At 34.3% G+C, this 10,101-nt stretch overlaps 2 non-coding genes across 2 annotated transcripts; both read right to left on the bottom strand.

Moving 5' to 3' along the window:
- Positions 1 to 8,945: 8,945 nt before the first annotated feature.
- Positions 8,946 to 9,017, bottom strand: Trnah-gug. Its single transcript has one exon. It is a non-coding gene; the product is annotated as a tRNA-His (tRNA).
- Positions 9,018 to 9,651: 634 nt separating this feature from the next.
- On the bottom strand, positions 9,652 to 9,723 carry Trnah-gug. The gene has a single exon. It is a non-coding gene; the product is annotated as a tRNA-His (tRNA).
- Positions 9,724 to 10,101: the final 378 nt, after the last annotated feature.

Here is a 10,101-nt window from a genome sequence, read left to right as displayed (position 1 = left end):
CTCATTTTCCTCCTCACCATTCCTCCTCCTCAGAGGAACAATCCCTGTTGAATGCTTTTATCCTCCAAATGAATCGATTACCCATTCAGATGAGAACCTCAACACATACATGTATACAAACAAATGAGCAGATTTACACACCCAATAGACAAAGAGAAATGGGACAAGCACAGTAGAGATGAAAAGATGGAATGAGGGTGAATGGGAGAAGAAGAAAAAAACTCCACACACAGTGCCCACAAAACGCCAACTCGTTGAACGAAAGGCGATGTCAATTCCAGTTTCTAGTCGCAAATACCGAACAACAACAAAAATAAATAAAGAAATGGTCCGCATCGAGAAGAAGAAGAGAGAAAGAGAGAGAAAGAGATAGAGAGGTGGAGAAAGTCAGGGAGCTAGTGAAATGTGATAAGATGAAAAAGCCAAATCTATTTTGTTTGTCGATATTCTGCTATTTCGATATCATTGTGTCAGCCATTATGCTTTTCATTCACGTACGTATATTTATAGATGCTCTTTGTATGGATGGCCATTGCCCGTTGCCGTTGAACGCTTTTAACATTTAATGCATAGCATTTCTCATCCCATCACCATTCGAACCGTACACTCGTCGACATACTGAATTTCAGACTCTATTGTTGTTGTTCGATTTTTTTTTTCTACTGAAAGCTCGAATAAGGAATTTGGTACGGTAGATAGATAGCTGATGCTCAAATCTTTTTTATTCAATTGGTTTTGGTGATGATTGTTCTTATTTTTTTGTTGTTGGTTCCTTGCTGTTTGCAACATTTTGCCATTTGCCTTTATCGAGCGTGTATTTTGCTCCGATGTCAGCTAAAATTTTGTTCTCTTGCCATTCTCTCTCTCTCTCTCTCTCTCTCTCTCTCAATCTCATCCTCACAGATCAAAATCGATTTATATCTATAGATATTTTTTCTCCACTAGATTTTTGTATCGTTCCATTTAATTTTGGCATGTGAGCGCTTCAGAAGAACAGCAGCATCCATTCAACCAAATGTTCCAACAAAATCAGTTACGGGTGATGGGTTTGCTTTTGCTATTTCTGGCTCAGTTCGCTTTCTCTTTCTCTCTCTCTCTCTCTCTCTCTCTCTCTCTCTCTCTCTCTCTCTCTCTAGCTATATATTTTTTCCTCGTCTAACGAAAAGCAATGGCATGGTTGTTATTTATGCATTATAAATTGGTCGATTCGCTATTCTCGATTCACTCATTCCGCAGGCTGCTTCATTCTATACTCGTATAGTTCCACTGTGCACATACACATACACACCGACACCATTCACTCTTAATGGAGGTTTGAATTGTGCGCTTTACTGTAGGATTAACGGTAAATGATGGAACTCACATTAAATTGAATTAGACTCTTATTTGTGATGTATTGCGATTTACGAATGCATTGGCAGGCTTCGGTATAGCGCGACTACGACGACGACGACAACACCAACAACAACAACAGCAAATAGTATCGTCGTTGCTGCCACCACCAGCCATTTTATGGATTCAATGTATGGTTATATTGATGCTGTGATGCTGCTTTTTCATTCAATATGCTAACTTAATCTGATGAATTGATCAAAAACGCTGATGCTTGTGCTTTTGCCATTCATCAAACTTAACTAAATTTCGGATTTAAGTTAATGAAGCATTCCAGATAAAAGAGTATGAAGCGTTAGAAACATTTCTCTCGTCGTTTCTCTCTTTTCGATTTTGATCATTGGCATTTATCGAGAGGGGACAGAAGGAAAAAAGTAGTTAGCGTTTTCGCCATTTCTTTTTTTTTTTATCTTCTCTCTCAAGAACAAAGCATTTGTGCTCCAAATTAAAAACCCGTAAATGAATGAAACAAACAAGAAAAAAAGGGACCTATTTGAAATAAGACCCGAACGAGCGACAATTTTGGCAACATTGAAATTGAAGTAGAAATGTAAGAGAGACAAAGTGATTTGAATGATATTGCTTATTCGTATATTTACGAGTTTTTTTTTTTTCATTTAGCTTCGCGTCGTTGTTTTCAGTTCAAACATTTATTATGTTGTACGAACTGTTGTGCATGAATTGTTGTAACATTTCTTAGATTGTCATAATTTAACTTTTTTTTGCGTTTTCATTTCTCTGTCTCACTCTACTTGAGTTTCAACGTAGCCAGAATGCATTATTTTATGCCGAATGGCGTGGAGCAATATGGTGTTAGCAAGCAGAAAGCAATAGGATGAAGTCGGCTTTAGTTGAAAAGTATATAAATTTTATTTAAGACATTTTGTATGCGCTGCATGATATAAGAGGCACATAAGAAAAAATGACGACGAAAGTTGATTTTAAAGGCGTTCGAAAATGAGCGACATCGAACGAAAAATGGAAATCGCACCCAAGATTTCGAATCTCACAGCGAAAAATGCTAGTTGGTGTAATTTAATTTCGTTTAGTATATACTCACCATCCACATACAAATACAAGAGAAAAAAAGACGATTTTATCCATTTTAAAGAGAAAACAACAAATAAATGAAAAGAGCAGACGTTTTTCGGTGCAAACGGTATCATCGTCGTTTCGATGTTTCATGTTATTATATCCTTGTCTCTTTTCAATTTTGCCTCGTGAACAAGTGACGTTCTTTGGCACAAAACGGTGGATCCCTCCATTCCGATCGAACGCTTTTTCCAGTCGAGTCATGCGAGCGTCATAAAGTAATCCGATTGGTGCATCATCTGTTATATATGACTACTATAACATCGTTCCACCAACGCGCGCTCATTTCAGTTTCATTTCACTTTTTTCGTCTTCTGCATTCATTTCATTCTCTTGCTATCGCTTATTCGCAAATGCTCACTCCTCTGATTCACAGCAATGGAAAAATAAAACAAACAAACTTTTCGGATGAAAATGATTTTATTTTGCAATTTTTAGTTTTTTCATATGTGAGGTTTTTTTTTTGCTTGCTGTTCTCTTTATACTTACTCCAATCATTTCCGTCGTGATATCGAGAGAGCACATAACGCTTTGGCTTATATAAAACATAAATGTTGTGTGAGTGTGCATATGAAGCCAAAGTTGTTATTTTCGATCCAGTTATTAGTTTCTCTTGTTTTCTGTCACGTTCGTCGCCCGATAGCTGCGAGCAAATATTCTTGTTCGAGAGTGCATTTCTCGTTATAATTTTTCCTTTTTCCATTTTTTCCTTCTCCAATTTCGCTTTTTGTGCTCAAATCTCATTCGATGTCATTTTCGAGATCAGAACCAATGACAAAAAAAACTTTGTGCAAACTCAATCACAAGTAAAGAAAAAATAATGACGCACTTCTCTTTACTTAATCTTGCCATAAGCATATAACTGAATGTAATGCTAGTCGTTTTCATCGTCGTCGTCGTCGTCGTCATTGTTGTTTCATCTTTATATTACGGCATTTTAAATTACTCTTCTATACTTTCTCTATCTCTCTTGCTCCCCCCTCGTTCTTTCAATCCCTTTATCTAAAACCAACTTTTAACTTGTAAACTGCAAGAAATCGCAACATGAAAAATAGAAAGTTTTTCAGCCACCGTATGCTATTTGCATTGATGGGGGCTGTTTTTCCTTTATATATTCCTTGCCATTGGATTGGAGTTTAGCGCTTGGTTTGGGTTGGGTTGAGTATGTGTATGTGGAGTGTCGTTCGCTTAGTCCGCATAGTCGACACAAAATGAAAAATTATACAAAACCCATTTGTGCTTCAAAAACTCGAGTTTTGGCACAAGAAAAACCATTACATTTATCGCGCTTCGCGTTTATTTTACGTGGCATTAAAAAACAATTTAACTTTTCTTACTCTTACTCATCCTATTCTAATGTTGTTGTTGTTCTTTTTTTTGTTGCCATTTTAACCCAGAGTGTAAAGCACATCTCGGTCTTCGAATATCGTCAATGCTTGGCATCGTTGTTCGTTTCAACGGCGTTCGTTTACAATTTCAGAAAAACGGTGTATGAGCATAATGACGCTTAGCAAACAACTTTTCCAGTGACTTGTTGGATGTCTTTTTACTTATTATTATTGCTTGTTGTTATTGTTGTACTGTAAATTTTGTGTGTGTATGTTACTTCTTTTTTTCTCTTTTCTCATTCATTCTTTGTTGATGGTATTACTGCCACTGTCAACTTTTACCGTTGTATTGGTGGTGGCAAAGCGCGCACGTTCAACATCTGGGGATTCGATCGTTTCACTTGTCAATAAATACCGAATCGTTTGAATTATGTTAATTATGTCATTGTTCAATACGTGACATTCTAAAGTTCTTTGGCATGATATTTTCCTCCTTATACTTTTGAATTTGCGCTCTCTTTTCGACGCTTTTCAAATGAACACACTCCTGTAAATTTATTAATTGAAAGCAGTTTCCACGACTGGCACCAACCGTTATTTTCAATTGCATTGTCATGACACCTTTTATTTAACGCAAATACAATGACTTTTTCCATGGAATTGGCGACAATTGCAACATAAATGATTATGAAGATTTTTTTAGCATAAAAACAAAAGACAAAACGAACGGTAATTCAATATAAATTGTGAAATTTGATTGTAGAGAAAAAGAAGAAAAAATATAGATTTCAAATCATAACTTGTTTCTCGGTTATAAAATGTAGAGGCGTATGGTTTGAGAATTTGTTTTTTTCGTGCAAAAACAACAGGAGGTAAAATTGAATTGAAAATAACGTAACTGTGCGAATGGTGTACCACACATTTGAAATATGCAGACACACAATCTCACACATAACATCGTATAATATTTTTTTTCTCTTCACCTTCTCTCCACACTCAATTCATTTTCATAAAGTCGTCTTGTGCAAATCAAATTCATGGCCATTCATTTGTCAGTGTACATTGTTTTGCCATTTCGTAATTGTATTGCGTTTGAGGAGGGTAACACATTCTTCACATGCCATCTCTCTAATTTATCCATTAATTTTTATTTTGAATTTGTTTTCCGCTTGAATTGTGCATTATTATACGTCAATTAAATTGGACAATCATAAATGACAGTAACAGCAACAATAGCAGCAAGAGATTGAAGCGAACAAAACAGTTTTGAGAAAAGAGAGAAAAAGAGATGATGAAAAAGGTGCGCTTCACATGAACATCGTTTGCGTGCCACGGTGTGTGGTGGTTGGTTCGACCCGTGCGCGTGTTGAATCGCGCGCTAGACAAATATTCACAATAACCGCCCAACCACCACCACCACACAGAAAGCGAATATAACAGTAGAGCGACCAAGAGAAGAAAAAAAAAACAATAAAAATATAATGTTGAATGTGCCAGAGAAATGTAAACATATGAAATATGAATTGCGAAACAGAAATCGTTCGATGTGTGTGTATGTTGTTTGTTTGGTTTGATATTTTTGCCCACTTTGCACATCCGTTTTTCGGTCTTGATTCATCTTCTGAAGCGTTCGCGCACACACACATATCATTTGATTGTATGTCACGTGTGCACCGTGTTTTACAGCTCAATATAAATTCAATCGATGTCTCGGGAAAATATTTTCTACCAAAGCCGAATGAACAACAAAACAACCGTACACATCGTGATTTTGATGGGCCAACAACTGGCTCATCAACATTTTTGACTATGAAATATTATTGATGGCATAAACAGCCAAGCAAACATACACAAATTTACAATGCATACCTGAAATCAAAATTATTTACTCTCTCTCTCTCACACACACACACACACACACACACACTTATCTATCTCTCAATGTCTCTTCTGTAAATGTCTATCTTTTTTCTTCTCTGGAGAACACATTGTTTATGTTGATGCAAAAATGTTCGCATCGCTGAACCTCAAAATGAACGAAACACTGACAGAGATGGAAGGATAGAAGACACAAAAAAAAAAATGGAAAGAAAAGGAATAGACAAAGAGAAAGCATTGAACATAAATGGAAATGCATTCTTCCAAATTATTATCCACCGTTGGCGCTGGCAAGTACTGTCAAAAACACTGGTATTAATCAAAAAGGGCAAGAAAAAAAGTCATGTCTTTCAAACATTCATTGAATTTGATTGTTATATTTTGCTGATAATGTTAATGTATCACAAATTCATAACATTCGAATACTATGCAAACTGTGAAGAGAGCGAATGAAAACCAATTCAATGCGTTATATATTTTATTTGAACAATAAACCATAAATGATAAAAACTGATGAATTTTTCTTTTTCCAGAATGTTGCGAATGCAATCAAAATTCCACTGTTTTTGTTGTTTGTGATAATAATTCCGTTTCATTTAAATCATTTGAGAAACATTTCCATTGAATTTTATTTATTTGAATGAGTGTGATATCGTTGAGAGGCAGACCAGTGCCATTGATAGGTAAAATACGTCAATAGTGCGTACGAATTACAACATATATAACAAAAAAAAACAGTATCCAAAACAGAAACGAAACAAATGATTGGAAATATAGCTTTTAACAAAAGCTTATAAATCCACACTCTGGATTTCTGTTTTTAAGTAAATAAAAGACAAAGATAAATTAAACAGAGTTATTTGCGAAGGCTTTATGAAGAGACAAAAATAGACGAAAACAAAATGCGTACGCTCAATGTTGAAATTTAAAAAAAAAATAGTGTCGATAAAAGACCACAATGCGTGCATTTGTTTACAAGTGCTAAAATATGCACTTTATAAGAATAAATTCAGAGTCGATTTGTTATCAAAAGCCTATTTTCAGAGTTCTATTCAGGTATAAAAACCGAAAATAAATTGACATTGTGACATCTACTTCCGCGTGGCGACTTTGTGTTATGAGAAAACTATCCGATCCAATGTACAATATAAAAAAAGAGAGATAAATGGCACTCGCATGGTGGAACAATCAAATTATTTGCATTGCATAAAGTAGCAAAAGGAAATGGTAATGTATGAACGAAACAAGAGACTCGATCATTGAAAACAGCATGTGTACCTGTTTGGAATATTATGAGATGTGACATATGTGTGTTATTGCTGGATTTTCCTATTACTCTTTCCTCTGTTTGTTCCTCATTTTTCATAAATACTCTTCTATATTTATATTTTTTTAAATTATTTTGTTTGATGATTTTTTTCTCGTCACCATTTGAATTGAAAAAAAAAAATTATATAACGTGCGCGCATAGAATCAGACCAATGAAATAAAAACCAACAATTTTGATGAGAAAGAAAAACACACATCGTTGCAGAAACAGAACAATGATGACGATGAAAAATATAGCGTTTTCTTCACTCTCTCATGCAGTCGTATGCATGTTTAATCGGCGTGAATGTTGAAAAAAAAAAAACAACAACCGTGAATCAAATAAAAATGTGTGCATTGTGTGTGTTGGTTTTTTGGTACCACCTTTTCACAGTCTATTTGAATTTCGAAATTGAGAATGTTTGGTAGATGGTCTGAGAAAAGATGATTCTTCTTTGGCGATTTTCTTCATTTTTTTCCACCTCATTCATTCGCTTTGTCTCTTCAGTTTTTTTTGTTGTGTTTAGCCTTTTTATTGTGCGTCAACTGCTTCTCTTTCCTCTCTCTCTCTCTCTCTTGTCATTTGTTTCATTCATTATTAACTTTTCGATGTCATTGTTTGCGCTGAAGCACCGTTAGCTTGCCTTTTTGGATCTATCACACTTGCCTGGATCTATCCATTCTATTACATTCATCGTTGACTATATGTATTTATCTAGGTTAATATTTAATCATTTTGTAACATAATGTTTGTGTGTGTGTGTGTATTTTTTTTAATTTTTCGACCTGAGGTTCGATATTTTCCATTTTGGTGACAATGTGAAACAGTAGCGACCACACGAATCATTATCTCATTGCCACACTTAATAGATCCCATTTCGTTTGGAATAATCACATTTATTTACTTTTGTCGTCTTTCTGGACGCGATTAACATGCGATGGATTCTATTTATTTTTCGACGTTCAAGCATTTGAACAACCGACGATGATCCGAGATGGTTTCATTTCATTTTTTTCTTCTATTTTTTTAAGCGAACCAAGTACAAACGATCTATTCAAATATGATGCTTTTTTCTGTGTTTTTCATTTCCGATCCATTCGAGTGGATTATTTTTCATATTCAATTCATTTGCTGGCGGAACAACTTTTTTCAAATAATTGCATTTTGGCACATTTTTTCCATATTCAAATGTAAAAATATGTAAATTTGTTTTCGAAGTGTAAATGTTGTTGTCAAAGTTCAATGTTTTTTTTTCTTTACTGGAAATGGGACTTTGAGCCATTTACAGAAGCAAAAACAATAATCGATTTTTGCTTAATTTTTGATATTTTATATGCTCAATCCAAACCCAAAATTGTATTTGCAAAAAGAAAGACGATGAAAAAAAAAGTGCTTGTTTAATACACACAACTTTTGATCATTGAGCCGTTGCGTAAAACGTGTCAGGCATGCGTTGAAAGTATGATGATGTGTTTGATATTATGATTTCTACACGTTTACTTTATTTTTCCGTGCGTTCAACTGTAGTCAAGCGAATGCGGCACATGTAATATTTGCTATTTTGGCAAAATTAAACCTTTTTCTGCTGACCTTCGATATGATAAATGAAAAATATAGGCAATTTTTCGGAACTTTAATCGATTTAAAATTGAATTTTGCTTCGAATGTTTTTAATGTCATTGAATTTAACATTGAATTGTTTTTTTTTTTTTACATTTTTACTTCGGTCGATTGTTTTTTTTTCTCCTGTACGAAAGTTGCAACATTTCATTATTATTATTATTTTTTTGAATAATTTCAATGAAATTTCGTTATTTAATTGGAAAATGATACACAGTTAAAATGTTCCAATTTTTATGCTTTGAAAATGTAGTCACATATTTTAAAACATTTGACCAAAAAATTTGGTTTTGGTCTCATTCGTTATCATTTTTGTGATAACGAATTGCCGTGACGAAGATTCGAACTCCGGTTACTACGGCCACAACGTAGGGTCCTAACCACTAGACGATCACGGCTACGAGAGACATGTGTAATTCACATTCACATTTGATATCACCTCTTACTGTGATGCTGATTGCTAATGCTGATATAGTTTCAACGTGCCTTTCACTCGCACGTTTCAATTTTTGTTCCAAATTGTTTGGCCGAGAAAAAAAAAACTATTTCGATTCACGTTCATTGCAATATTTCAATTTTTTGCGTATATTTTCATTCAAATTTATGAATCGTGTTCAATATTCGAAACAAATGTGCAATATTGGAAATTGCTTAATAGCAAATTTGCTGAATTAAATTTAAAAAAATAATAATTGAAGAATGCGTAACAGCAACTTACATTCCAATTTAAACAATACAACCAAAATGAGTATACTCTGCATATTTTGTGGGCGACTACAGTTCAAAGTCAAATATTACAATTGAATCGTTGCGGCGAAACAGTAGCTCTTATTTTTCTCCAAATAATACTGCAACATGAAGTTTTTTTCACACGGTTTATTTGTTGTAATACAACAAATAAATTATTCATAAAAAACTTTATGTTGCAGTATTATTTGGAGAAGAATAAGAGCTACTGTTTCGCCGCAACGATTCAATTGTTCGAGAAAAAAAGTGTTGGTCTCATTCGTTATCATTTTTGTGGAAACGAATTGCCGTGACGAAGATTCGAACTCCGGTTACTACGGCCACAACGTAGGGTCCTAACCACTAGACGATCACGGCTACCAGAGACCTATGAATTTTGCATGTACAATTATAAACTCAACCATTGGTTTTTCGTTTGTTTTATGCATGGTCAGTAAATGGCTCGGAGAGAAAGGTAATTTATGATCTACTTTCAATATAAATTTAAGCAAAAAATACCGGTTGCGAAAAACTTTCGAATGCGAATTACTTTGCCATTCAAATTTGAGTCAAAATCACCATCGCATGTGAGCTCATGTTGTCATACAACGAAAAATGAATATGAATGAATCGATTACAAATCTTAAGAATTACAATTACAGAACAATCAATCTTAGCTTGTAAAGTAAAAAAAAAACTGGGTGTCCATGTGAAAATCAAATTCAAATGATTTAAGTATATTATCCCTTTTTCATT

Source organism: Contarinia nasturtii, unplaced genomic scaffold, assembly GCF_009176525.2.
Source record: "Contarinia nasturtii isolate CC-2019 unplaced genomic scaffold, AAFC_CNas_1.1 Cnas_scaffold_1240, whole genome shotgun sequence".
In the NCBI taxonomy this organism is placed as follows: Eukaryota; Metazoa; Arthropoda; class Insecta; order Diptera; family Cecidomyiidae; genus Contarinia; species Contarinia nasturtii.
Note: the sequence above shows the minus strand (reverse complement) of the source record. Positions and strands in the feature narration are given on the sequence as shown.